Source organism: Lontra canadensis, unplaced genomic scaffold (assembly GCF_010015895.1).
Source record: "Lontra canadensis isolate GAN:19392208 unplaced genomic scaffold, GSC_riverotter_1.0 scaffold1, whole genome shotgun sequence".
NCBI lineage: Eukaryota > Metazoa > Chordata > Mammalia > Carnivora > Mustelidae > Lontra > Lontra canadensis.
The window spans coordinates 27,659,335-27,672,623 of record NW_022630995.1 but is presented as its reverse complement, the minus strand read 5'-3'; the positions used below and the strand labels follow the sequence as shown (position 1 = coordinate 27,672,623).

The 13,289-nt window shown below is 42.3% G+C and overlaps 1 protein-coding gene across 1 annotated transcript in view; it reads right to left on the bottom strand.

Moving 5' to 3' along the window:
* Nucleotides 1-13,289, bottom strand: part of CNGA1 (cyclic nucleotide gated channel subunit alpha 1) — a 33,323-nt gene that overhangs the window by 13,810 nt on the left and 6,224 nt on the right. The gene's annotated exons all lie outside the window — the stretch shown is intronic.

Sequence of the window (13,289 nt, the reverse complement as noted above, 5' to 3'; positions counted from 1 at the left end):
ATCGTGTTCGGCTTCCCGTGCTTGCATTTCAGGCTTCAGGAGAATGCCAAGAACCAAAAGATCCTGAATTCCCTCAGGTATGTCCTATCTCGCAGTGGGTTCGAGCCCAACCTCTTGCTCTTGGGGAGGCGCGGTAAAGGGCGCGCAAGTGCACCGCTCCTCGCCTTTCTGGTGAGGCTCTGCCAGGACCCAGCGAGGACGCCGCTGCATTGGGGACCGGCTCACGTTCATCCCCTGGTCTCCAGTGTGCCGCAGCCTTGTCACCCGCAACTTGGAGAAGTTCCTGGTGGGCGCGAACGGTGTGCCTGTGCGCAGGTTACAACTGCGGCTTTGCGACCACTGGCATAGAAGCCCTGCTGTCCCATGGGACGCAGCTGTGCCTAGGGCGCCCCTCCTACCCCAGCTTGCTGGGTTCACAGCGCTGCCCTTTGGGGATATCATCCCTGGGGATGTTTCCTCCAAATGCGCGTGGAGGAACGCCTGAGGTCTAGGAAAATCCCTCGAAATGGACACCGGGTATGCCTCCCAGCTGCCTCTCTCCAGAACAAGGCTCCCCACTCTCTTAAAGTGTCAGGTGTCAGCAGAAAAAAAGAAAAATCAGTATCTGGTCACGGGCTCTGGCTCCAAGAACAGTGCCACCGTTTACTAGCTCTTGTACTGAAGGTGCATGGCATGGTTTCAGCACCTTCCATGCCTCCGCCTTATGCTCTCTGGACAGCTGGTCATCTACAACCCCCACCCCACCCCCCCACACACACACCCACACACAACAAGCCACATACACACAACAAGCTCCTGGCCTGCCCTCCAGGTTTTTATTTCCTTCGTTATTTTTTGACCACGGTTTCTGGGTTTGGACAGCAAACTTTGTCATTAACAAGCAAAAAAAAAAAAAAAAAAAAAAAAAGAGAGAAAAGCAATCAAGGGATGTGGAAACGTGCATAAAACACACCTCATTCTTTATACTAAAAGACATTAAATAACGACTTGCTTTTCACAAAAAGTTAAATCTCCAACTGAGGGTAGCAATCGATGGTGCTCTATATTTTACTCTGGTGTCCAAACAATGATGAAAATACCTAGCAGCCTGTAGTCGAAAAGTAAATCGAGATTTTTGGTGATGTTAATGAAATGTGCATATGTTTTAAAATATAATTAAATTTGACTAAGAAGCAGCACTTTTTAGGAAGAAAGTTATTTCATTGACTCATTTTCAGTATCTGAATGGATGTGACTATTCTGGCTATATTTACGGCATGCTGATTTGCTATTGACATCAGTGAACACTCCCTCTGAGAGACCTCATGCCTCCTGACTAGGAAAGGGAGAATACATGCTTGTTACATCCATCACAAGACAGAAAAGTTTATGTGAGTTAAAGGCTAAACAAGGACATAAAATATCCAATATGTCAGAACAAACCAAGCCAGGACCTTGCTTGTATCTGAAGAAAAGAAGAATGAGTTCCCTTGTTCTATAACTTCTTGGCCTAAGCTTTTTACATAGGAAAAAAACATTTGTTTTTAATTGCACAATCACATTTTAATACATATATCATATTTAATACATACGTCACTCTAGTAATACAAATTTCACTTTAGGAAAAAAAGGAGAAAATATAAATATAAAAATAAAGATACTCAAAATTCCACTCCAGACCTTAAAATTATTTATCAACATATTTTCCTCAATGCTTCTGTGGTTTCTTTTTTCACACTTAAACAGTTTAATCCACTTCCAATTTATTTTGGTGTAAGGTGTGATGTAGAGATTTTAACTTTATATTTTCTAAATGGCTAGCCAATATTCTAAAATGGCACTTAATCAATAATCAATAGTCCATCTTTTCCCTACTAATTTGAAATGTCATCATTCTAAACTTGCCTGTCAACCATAGAGTTTTGATAAAGATTTTATTTATTTATTTATTTATTTATTTATTTATTTAAGAGCGAGTGCAAGGGGGAAGCAGCGACGGTGGTGGAGGGACCAGACTCCCTGCTAAGCAGAGACCCAACTCTCTGGGCTTGATCCCAGGAACCCTGGATCATGACCTGAGCCAAAGGCAGACACTTAACCAACTAAGGTACCCAGGCGCCCCAGGGAAACAATTGCTTTTAGAAAGTAAGTTTCAGTTTTCATTTTTTACCTGAATCACAAACATTTCTCACTTAAGTGAGAATGTGAAAAACTGCACTAAAATAAAGCAAAGCAAATGATTGGGAAAATCTTATGGACAGCTCAGACAAAATTAATTTGGAACATGAGCTTTGAATGCCCAGGAAGTTTTCCATTCTATTGCTCAGCATCAGGCTCTATTTTGGGTTCAAATCCTGATTCTACCATATACTAGTTGAACCTTACTCAATTTTATCATCTCTACAATCAGATTAATAGGATCTCTTTTGTGTCAAATAGCAGAAAAGATATGCTGCATATCCTCGGTCACAAATCCACACATATAGACATAATTAACTGTGCGGCAGTGGTTCTCTGAATTCAGTAAGAATGATACCTATGAAACTCGTTTAAAATTCAGATACCAGGGCCCTGCTCTCAGAGGACGAAAGAAGTACGACTTTGCACACATGAATCTACAATTTTACCAAGCACCCTTATGTAATTCCATTTCAAGCAATTCCTGAATCATACTTAATGCAATAGGGCTCTATGCTATGGGCCCTTGGTTCACTACCCCAGCCATATCTGTAATTCTGAATACAGTAGTGGGAGAGAGGAAGTAATAGTCAGGAAAGGCTTCAAGGTTGTTGTTACTTTTCTCACATTTCAGACCTACAAATCTGAAACACTGAGAATCAATTTCCAAAGACAAAATCCTCAAACAACTATTATACCAAATTCAATTTCATAACTTAAGAAATACAGACTTCTGGGGTGCTTGGGTGGCTCAGTCATTAAGCATCTGCCTTAGGCTCAGGTCATGATCCCTGGGTCCTGGGGATGGAGCCCAGCATCAGGTTCCCTGCTTAGCAGGAAGCCTGCTTCTCCCTCTCCCAATCCCCCTTCTTGTGTTCTCTCTCTCGCTGCATCTCTCTCTGTCAAATAAATAAATAAAACTGTAAAAAAAAAAAACAGACTTTAATATGAAAAACAGCCTGTAAAATTCACCATATTAATAGAAAAAAGATGAGAAAAGTCATATGATAATTTCAACAGATAAAGAAAAGGTATTGGACAAAATTCAACACCTATTCATAATATAGAACCTTAGCAAATTAGGAATAGAAAGAAACTTCCTCAACCCAGTAGAAAACATGTACAATAAAGCTGTAGTTAACATCACACTTAATAATGAAAGGCTGAACATGTTCCCCATAAAGTCAAGAATAAGGCAAGAATATAGAGGTATTCAACATTGTTCTAGCTCTCTTACAATAAACCCCCAAAATATTTTAGTCTATGTGCTGCCAAAGTGAGCACAGCCCCCAAAATAGTTTAAAATAAAGAATAAAAGGCATCCACATTGTGAAGAAATAAAACTATATTTGCAGATGACATGAGAGCATATTAGACAATCCTAAAGCATCTACAAAAAAAAAAAACTAGCACAAATAAGTAAACTTAGCAAGTTCTCAAGACAAAAATCAATGGGAAAATTCATTTTATTTCTGTATGTTTGCAGTGAATAATTAGAAAATGAAGTGAAAATGAAAATACACATAGCAAGCAATTAATGTCTATGTCCATTTCTATGACTAAATCCTATTTACAAAGTTCTCTGGCAGATGCTGTAAGAAAGAAGCCCAAAGATGAGTATGGCCGTAAAGAGCTTACAACTAGTAAAGAAGGAGTAAAGCAGGAAAGAAGACGAGAGCACCACACCAGACACATGGTTTGGGCCCATGAAGGGAACAAAAGCAAGTATTCATGACTGCCTATCACCTCTTTAATTTCCAAGATTATTTTTTCTTTGTTTCAAAATGTGTAGATCTTTTCATAGTGTTATAGTCTAAGAAAAAAATGATAGCTGGAATAACAGATATGTTTTAAACTCTAGCGGGGGGTGGCTTAAAAAAGAAAAAAAAATCCCTTTCAGCTAGATTATAAAAAAGTTCATTAAGATGGCAGAGTATAGAAGCAAGGTCTACAATCAGGGTCCAATTAGAAAAATGATGAAATCAGACAGTTCAATAGAGAGAAGCAATATCAAAAGCACTGGAAAACCTAAACAGGGAAACTGAGAAAACCCAGAGATGAACAGTAACAGGGCCCTCTCCCTGTCCTAGAGCAGGAGACATGCAGGGCAAAGGGAGATTATTAGAGTCTAAAACCAGGGCTTCCAGGCTGGAAGACAGAATTATTGTGAGAGATGTATCAGGAAGCAAAGAATGAGTGGAAGAAATGACTTCATCTCTGACTTCTGCCCTCCATCGTCCACAAGTGCCCCCCAGTAGCTGAAGCCAAAACAAAGCAGCGAAGCCTGAAAAACATAAATTGCAGGGAGGAGGAGGCAAAGATCTAAGCTTGAATGGAAATGAGAGCACGAGCAGATAGGATTGAACCAACGAAAGTATGCTGGTGAAAGGACCTTTCTTTCTGGGTAAAGAGGAATTCATGAGAAAAGTCATGGGAATGGGAAAGAAACTGTCAGGAGATTATAGATTCATCTAGTTTAACTAGAGGACACAGAGAACCTGGGGGAAATAAGTATGGGGAAATAAGATGACTTTGGCAAAATAGGTGTTCCTTCTACATTTCATAGGAAATAGTCATTGAAGATTTTAATGCATGGAATGACATTATCCCAAGGAACTTTAGGATGATTACTCTGGTAGCAGGTACAGGACAAACTGGATTACATGCCTTATAAATTCTTGCCATGGCGTCTCAGCTTGGCCCGTAATGTTGCTCATCAATTGTCTTCCTATATCTGCAGAAGCTAGCCTGAGCCTCCTCCATTAGTTTAATACCCTATTTCCAACCCCAACCCCAAGAGACATCCCTGCTTTGCTAAGTTCTAGCCACATTGGTCCACTCACTGATAAAAATTGCTGGAGGAATCAGCCACATTTGAATGACCACACAGCACCCAGCAGAGATGTTTGCACTGAGCAAGCACATAGAGGATGGGCATGGAAATGACTCCAAGCCTGGGAGAAGAATCTGAAGCTGTCCGAAAACTAAATTAAGGGGCGCCTGGGTGGCTCAGTGGGTTAAAGCCTCTGCCTTCGGCTCGGGTCATGATCTTGGGGTCCTGGGATCGAGCCCCTCATCGGGCTCTCCACTCAGCAGGGAGCCTGCTTCCTCCTCTCTCTCTGCCTGCCTCTCTGCCTACTTGTGATCTCTGTCTGTCAAATAAACAAATAATATCTTAAAAAAAAAATTAAGATGGAAAACCACATGGTGTCTCTAGTCCTTCCCTTCTCTCTTCCTTCCTCCCATTCTCCCTTCCCTCCCACTAAAAATGTTTGTTCAACAGCTGCTAGCAGCAGGAAATGGGTTAAGTGCTATGCTACAGCATGAGACATGCTTAAAGAAATGCATATATGATTAATAAAACAGATAAGATATTTAATAGGTAAGTAACACCTTTGATGGGGGTTATCTTTAGAGTCCCAATGGAAAACAAAGATATACACAAAGTGGGGTTATTCTGTAAGAGGTTTATTTCCAAATGGACTGTTTTTGAAGGTGTTCAGGTAAGGCAAACAGAAAGCACAGTGCAGTAACCCGGGGCTTCTAGCGGCCAGTTACCACCCCTAGGCTCCGAACACAAGCAGAGGGAATGGGCGTCAGCCCTGGAAGGAGAGGAAGTGTGCAGAATAATGAGTCATGAGGCAGTGACGTGACTTACCACTGAGGGACACAGCCAGCAGAGGGCAGGCCCACAGGAAGGATACCACCACGGCACCCAACACCCTGACCTCGTGTCTCCCTCCTCCCCCGCCCCTGCTGGGGTTCCACACTGGGTGACCTCAGAGAGCACGCAGATGCCTTCCATACAGGGTAGTCTCTCCTCCAGAATGCAGAATGGAGAAGGGTATGTTACGGGTTGAATTGCGTCCTCCAGAAACGGTATCTTGAAGTCCTAAGCCCCAGTGCCTTAGAATGTGACCTCATTTGGAAATGAGGTCTTTTTAATTAGGTGTGTCCTAATCCAGTATTACTGATGCCTCTATAAAAAGGAAAAATTTGGACACAGACAACCCCCCCACACACACCACACATGACTCCGTGGAGATACACAGAGAACACTGAGAGGATGGGGGGTTAGAATAATGCGTTGACAAGACAAGGAATGCCTGTGGCTACCTGAAAGGGGAAAGAGGCATGGAACGGAGGCTTCCCTGATGCCTTCAGAGGGAGTCTGGCCCTCATAAGACCTCCATGGGGTCCTTCTGGCTGTAGAACGGGAACAATACATTTCTGCTCTTTGAAGCCACCCAATTTGGGTGCGTTCATTATAGCAGTCCTAGGAAACTAAGACAGGGTGGAAAGGGAGCAGGGGGTCCAACAGCCAATATCGAGCACATAGAGGTAGGTCAGGGTTCGGAGATGCTGCAGCAGCCAGGAGGAAATGCACCAAATCCTCTGCAGGGGCCGGAGATAAAGCTTCCAGAAAAGGCAAGGCTAGGGCAGGCTTGGAGACAGAGCAGACACCTGCCAAGCCTATTACAATGTGGAGCAAGATTCCTGGCAGAAGCTATTTGTACAAAAAAACCAAACGCATGAGAGAGCACAATGCCATCAGGCAATCCCTGAAGACCAACCATTTTCCCACCTGGTGCGACAGATTTAGGCAGGATGAGAACAGGCAAATGAGAAAGAACTTCTGTGCGTTGCCTGTTCTCCGTATCACTGGACCACGTTCCAACCAGAGGGACAAAGGGAAAAAGGAAAGAAATGTCTGTTGAGTGTCTGCTAGAAGCCAGGCCTTATGTGAGGTCAGCACGTTGAACCCATGTAAGAACCTGAGGCATGGCTTTCTGTTTTTCATTTCACAGGGGAGGGTATGGAGCACAGAGAGATTAGAGGAGTTGTTCAAGGTCATATGACTTTCATTGTGGAGCTGGGATGTAAAAACTCTGCCCCACAGAGCTCAAGCTCTTGCTGCACATCTTATAAAAGGCGTCCATATGGAACTTGGTCACCAGATGCCCCCAAGAGACCCTTGTTTGTCCTGCTTTGTTCCTATCGGGCGGTCTTCTCCATGAGGGTGTGTCTTTTGGATGCAGCCAATTATGTGCAATGCAAGGACATAAATTCAAAAAGCTTGTCTTAAAATAGCAACTTAAGCAAAGGGATGGTATTGGAGGGTTTTTAGCCTCCAATGATAGGCCTTAGGATCCCCAACTCACCTCCAAAAAATACCTTAAAAAAAAAAAAAAAAACAGTACATTTGACAATTAAGCCTACCTTTAAGATTCATTTCTAGGCCCCACTTCCCGTCAGATCTACTCCTAAGCCCCAACTACATAGAAATTCTGAATCCACAACTGTCCTTAGGAAAAATACCAGATAGGATTTTTCTGTAATTTCCCTCAACTGAGTTCCTTAAGGGAAGGAATAGTTTTGGTTCGTGTTTCGTCTATACTTCTGCAGCATTTAGAGCTGTGCTTGGAACCTAGCAAACACCCAGTGATGTTTGTGGAGAGAATGAATGAGTAAATGAAGAGATGAAGGCCGGAGACCGCGGAGCAGAGAATGGTGGTGGAATGACTCCTGATCATCTTTGCCAGGACCCCAAACTCTCCTGAATTCCCCTTCCCTGTCTCCTCTCTTTAGCACTTCCTCCCAATCCATAAATCCTGGTGCCATGAGTTAGAGTTGTAAGGGCACTCGGATCTGATGATCCACACTGGAAAGGTAGTGTGGGTGTGAAACTCATTTTTCCATCAATTAGCAAGTTCTGGGCCACCAAAGCTCCGGGGTGAACCAAATGCCATCTTGGACAAATCCACCATGGTGACCGTTCTATGACCCGAAAGCCTTCTGGAGCACAGCCCCTCACCCCACATTCTTTCTTTTTGTTTACCCACCCTTAAGCACGCCCTTGGCATAATGTCCTTGACTTGCTCTGGAGATAGGACTATGACACACACCTGTTATTTTTTTAAATTTAAATTTAACTAATTAACATATGAAGTATTATTGGTTTCAGAAGCAGAGATCAGTGATTCATCAGTCTTATATAACACCCAGTGCTCATGGCATCACATGCCCTCCTTAATGCCTATCACCCAGTCACCCCTCCCCCACCCGCCTCCCCTCCAGCAGCCCTCAGTCTGTTTCCTATGCTTAAGAGTCTCATATGCTTTGTCTGCCTCACTGATTTCATCTTGTTTCAGTTTCTCCTCTCTTCCCCCATGATCTTCCGTTTTGTTTCTTAAAGTCCGCATATGCGTGAGATCATATGATGATTGTCTTTCTCTGATTGACTTATTTCACTCAGTATAATGAACACCCCCGATCTCATCTGGTCTCAGAAGCTAAGCGGGTTCAGGTCTGGTTAGTAATTGGATGGAAGACACACACCTGTACTTAAACATTCTCTCCCCCGTAGACCGGCAGCGCTCCCAGCCTTTGGGGCTAGAGAAGCAGGTCTCAGGGGAGGTGGGGTTGCTGAGACAGCCCCAAGACCTAGTTCTGCCCAGAAGTCTTCTTAATAAGCCATTTCTTGTCAAGCTGGACTTGTCAGGCTTTTTCTTTGGTCCTACGGCTCCTTCAGCCTTTGGAGGCCTTGACGCATGTACCTCCCCCTCAGAGAACAGCTCCTAAGCGTGGGAGCCCCGGCCCCCCACAATTGTTTTCCCTGGGTCCTTCCATCTGTAGTAATAGTACCACAAAGGATACATCTTCCATATCATACACAGAAATTTGTATTGCATACAGTCCCACACAGCATCTTGCACTGCTGAGGAATTGAGGTGCCCAGACTTTTGCCCATTTTCTTGCATTAAAGTTCAACCCCCGGATGCCTGGGTGCCTCAGTTGGTTAAGCCTCTGCCTTCCGCCCAGGTCATGATCTCAGGGTCCTGGGATCGAGCCCCAAATCGGACTACTTGCTGGGCGGGGAGCCTGCTTCTCCCTCTGCCTGCCGCTCCCCCTGCTTGTGCACGCTCTCTCGCTCTCTCTCCCTCTCTCTCTCTCTGACAAATAAATAAATCTTACATAAAAAAATAAATAAATAAAAGTTCAACCTCTTCTCCAGGCCAGTATCTCCCAATTCACTCATCCAGCTCTGAGCACATTTCCCAGCTCCTCTGCTACGGCTCATTCATTAATTCATTCCGAAGACTTTCAGTCCCTCCTATTAGCCACACCCATTCCATTTAAATTCCGAAGCGTCCCCTTCAGATCCCTGTGTCCAGTGTGCCTCCAGATTTCCCCCTCCTTCCCTGTCAAGCCAGCTCTTCTTCCTGACATTCCTATTTCTGTTCACAGAATTGCTGTTTGAAATTTCAGCCACTTCAATTCACTTAGAACTCGGAATTAGTCATCTGGGATTCTTTCCTTCCTGCCAGGCACTTCATCGAATCTTACCTCTTCTGCTCTGCGTCTGTTCCTAACCGCACGCCCATCGTTTCCTTCTAATTATTACTGGAATTTGTCGGGGCCTTGTTACCCCTTGTCTTAGACCAGTCTTTTAGCCGTTTTTTTCATCCCCAGCCTCACCCTCCCTCCAATCCATCCTCCAGAGTACTCCCAAATTAATCCTTTGAAGGAGCATAAACTACTATGCTCCTATTCTAGAACCTTCCAGATTTTCACCATTGTCTACTGAATTATTACCCTTTCTTCTGCAGCAGGGTCCCAACCTCCTTCTCTCCCCTCTTCTCCCTTCCGTCCTATCCTTTTATTCCTTCCAAAAATATGTCCTATAGGATGAAATATACTGCAGTCAGTCATTAAAATAAGAAGGCACTTCTGTATGAACAGGTATTGAAATTCCTCCAAGATATAATACACTAATAGGGACAGGAAAAAAGGATATATGTATTCATGTGTGTGTGTGTGTGTGTATGTGTGTGTGTGTGTGTACGTGAAGAGAGGGAGAGATGTAACAAGAACATCATACCAGGGATTACTTGCTTCTAAGAAAGGGAACCATGGGTAGGACTGGACAGTAGGAATGCAAAAGGGAGTAGTTTGTACTTTTTAAATTTTGTGTCATGTAAATTAATGACTTACCAGGTACACATAGGGACCTTGATTTTAAAATGCGAAACAGTATAAAAATTATATCATCCGTGGTTCCACCACCAGGAATTAATTGTGACCTTTTGTTTTTTGTCAAATTTATGTCCACACCTTTTATGGCTTATGAAAAACAAGAAAGTTTTATACCTTAAGTTAAAGCCCTATAAGAAACTTTCACCTCCCAGTCCCGTTCTTGCCGTCCCCCTTCCCTACCTCCCAGAAGCAACCCCCACTGTAAATTTGGTGTGTATTTTAGCAGACCATCTTTCCTCCTTTCAACCAGCTGCCTAAGCCTCCATAATCACGGTATACTTTGGGACATGTTAAAGCATATGGAGCTGTGTCCTCATCTGTGTATAATTTTGCAGCTTTCTTTCTTCACTCAAAATTATGTTTAAAATTATGTATGCTAATATACACAGAGCTCTTTCATTTTATAATACTGTTGGTAAATATTGCAGATTCTGTATACCCTATTTTGTTCTCTTTTCTATGTGTGTTTCCTCTTTCTATTAATGAACAAGGTTCTTTCCAGGTTTTTTTTGCTATTGTGAACAGTGCTGTAGTAAAATCCTTTGCGTGCCTCCTTAGACACCTGTGCGAGAGTCGTTCTTAAGTCTATACCCGGAAGTGGAATTGTTCATTCTAGTGTCAGGTTAGTGGGGCTGGTCAAAGTGATGCCCAAACTTGAACTTCATTTTATACATTCTACCAGCCGTGTACAAACAGACCATGTCCCCAACATCCTGGCCAACCCTTCATGTTGCCAAATTTTAAGGTTTTTCCCCAATTTGATGAGTGCAAACTTGTTTGAACTGTGGCTTTTGATTCACATTTATGAGTAAAGTTGCAAAACTCTCATATGCCTATTGGTCATTTGGCTTTCTTCATAAATTAGATTTTACTATTCTTGGCCAATTTTTCTTCAGTTGGGTTCTTTGGTCCGTTTAACATGTAACGTATATTTATCAAATGCCTGCTAGACATCAGGCATTATTACTGTCCCCTAAGTGAATAGGTACCCCTGGATCTCTATTAACTGCATTTTTTTTACCTTGCTAAAATCAAGATAAAATTCTGTCATCTACTAATGTCATTGGCATACTTGACTGATTCGTAAGTCCCTTAAATCACATATGTATTTACATATGTGAATTATAAAGATTACAAAGCAATCTGACTGCTGTAATCCCATTGAACTACCATCACTACTATGTTGTGATCTGTAACAGGCTGTATTGAGTAGTTCCTAAGCAGGAAACTACTTTCTGGATAAAATTGAAAACTGAACTGAGAAATTCATTTCGCAAGGCTGACATAGTACGCAGACTTTATCTTTTTTTTTTAAGATTTTATTTATTTATTTGACACAGAGAGATCACAAGTAGGCAGAGAGGCAGGCAGAGAGAGAGAGAGAGAGGGAAGCAGGCTCCCCGCTGAGCAGAGAGCCTGATGTGGGGCTTGATCCCAGGATCCTGAGATCATGACCCAAGACAAAGGCAGAGACTTAATCCACTGAACCACCCAGGCACCCCAGTATGCAGACTTTAAAATATCAACTTTAAACAAGGATGGTTACGTATTATGCAGGTCAGAACACCTGCACTGCTAAATTATTCGAAGATGGCCAAAGATGATCCATCTCTGTATAGAACTCCTGGATGTTGGTGCTTTCTAGAGTGGAATTCTGTGTGAATGTTCCAAAAGATTATTATAAATGATGTGTTTGGCTTTGTATGTTATCTGTTATAGTGACTCTAATAAGTGAAATATGTACCTTTAAAAATAAATGATGCTCTCTTCTCCATCAGGGGTCTAATCTGCTAATGCAACTAGTAAAATTCAGACTTCATAGAAAAGTCCAGAACTTATATGCACTACACTGTAAACAATAGTTACCTCTGAAATAGTCCATTGTTCTCTGTATTATTCGAATTTTAGATATAAACATGTACTAATTTTATATAAAAGGATAAACTTGGATATTTTTTCTCTAAAGAACATCACTTAACAACTTGTAGAAATGTTCATGATATAGTGTTAAACAGAAAAACCAGATCATTAAATAATATTTATAGTATCATCTCATTTTATTAAAAATTATGTATATGTGCATAGATAAACACCTTAATGTTAAACATGTTAAGTTTTTAGTGGAAAGATCATTAGTGTTTTTACTTTCTTCTTTGTGTTGTTCTGTATTTTCTCCTGGTTTATTTTTTAAAATATTTTATTTATTATTTATTTGAGAGAGAGAGCATACAGTGGGGGGTGGAGGGAGAGAGGAAGAGGGAGAAGCAGAGTCCCTGCTGAGCAGGGAGTCCAATCTGGTGCTCTAACCCAGACACTTAACCAACTGAGCCCCCCAGGTACCCCTAATTTATTTTTTAATGGGAAACATGATAATGTTTTTAAATAGAATATTGTCCAATAACAAAAAAAAAAAAAAGGGGGGGGTGCGCCTGGGTGGCTCAGTGGGTTAAGCCTCTGCTCTTGGCTCAGGTCATGATCTCAAGGTCCTGGGATCAAGCCCACATCAGGCTCTCTGCTCAGCAGGGAACCTGATTCCCCCTCTCTCTTTCTGCCTGCCTCTCTGCCTACTTGTAATCTCTCTCTCTGTCAAATAAATAAATAAAATATTTTAAAATAAAATAAAAATAGAATAAAATAATGTTTTCCAGGACGCCTAGGTGGTTCAGTCAGTTAAGCCTCTGCCTCCAGCTCAGATAACAATCCCAGAATCCTGGGATAGAGCCCTGCATCAGGGTCCCTACTCAGTCAGGAATCTGCTTCTCCTTCTGTCCTTCCCCGCCCCCGTTCGTGATCTCTCTCACACTCTCTCAAATAAATAAAATCTTTTTAAAAAATAAATAAAATAAAATCTTTTCCAGGGGCGCCTGGGTGGTTCAGTCGGTTAAGCGGCCAACTCCTGATTTCAGCTCAGGTCATCGTCTCAAGGTCGTAAGATTGAGCCCTGCATCGGGCTCCACACTCAGCAAGGAATCTGCTTGAGATTCTCCCTCTCCTTCTCTCTCGACCTCTCCCCCTGCTTGTGTGTTCTCTCTGTCTCTAAAATAAATAAACACATCTTTAAAAAGAAAGAAAGAAAAGAAAAGAATGTTTTCCAA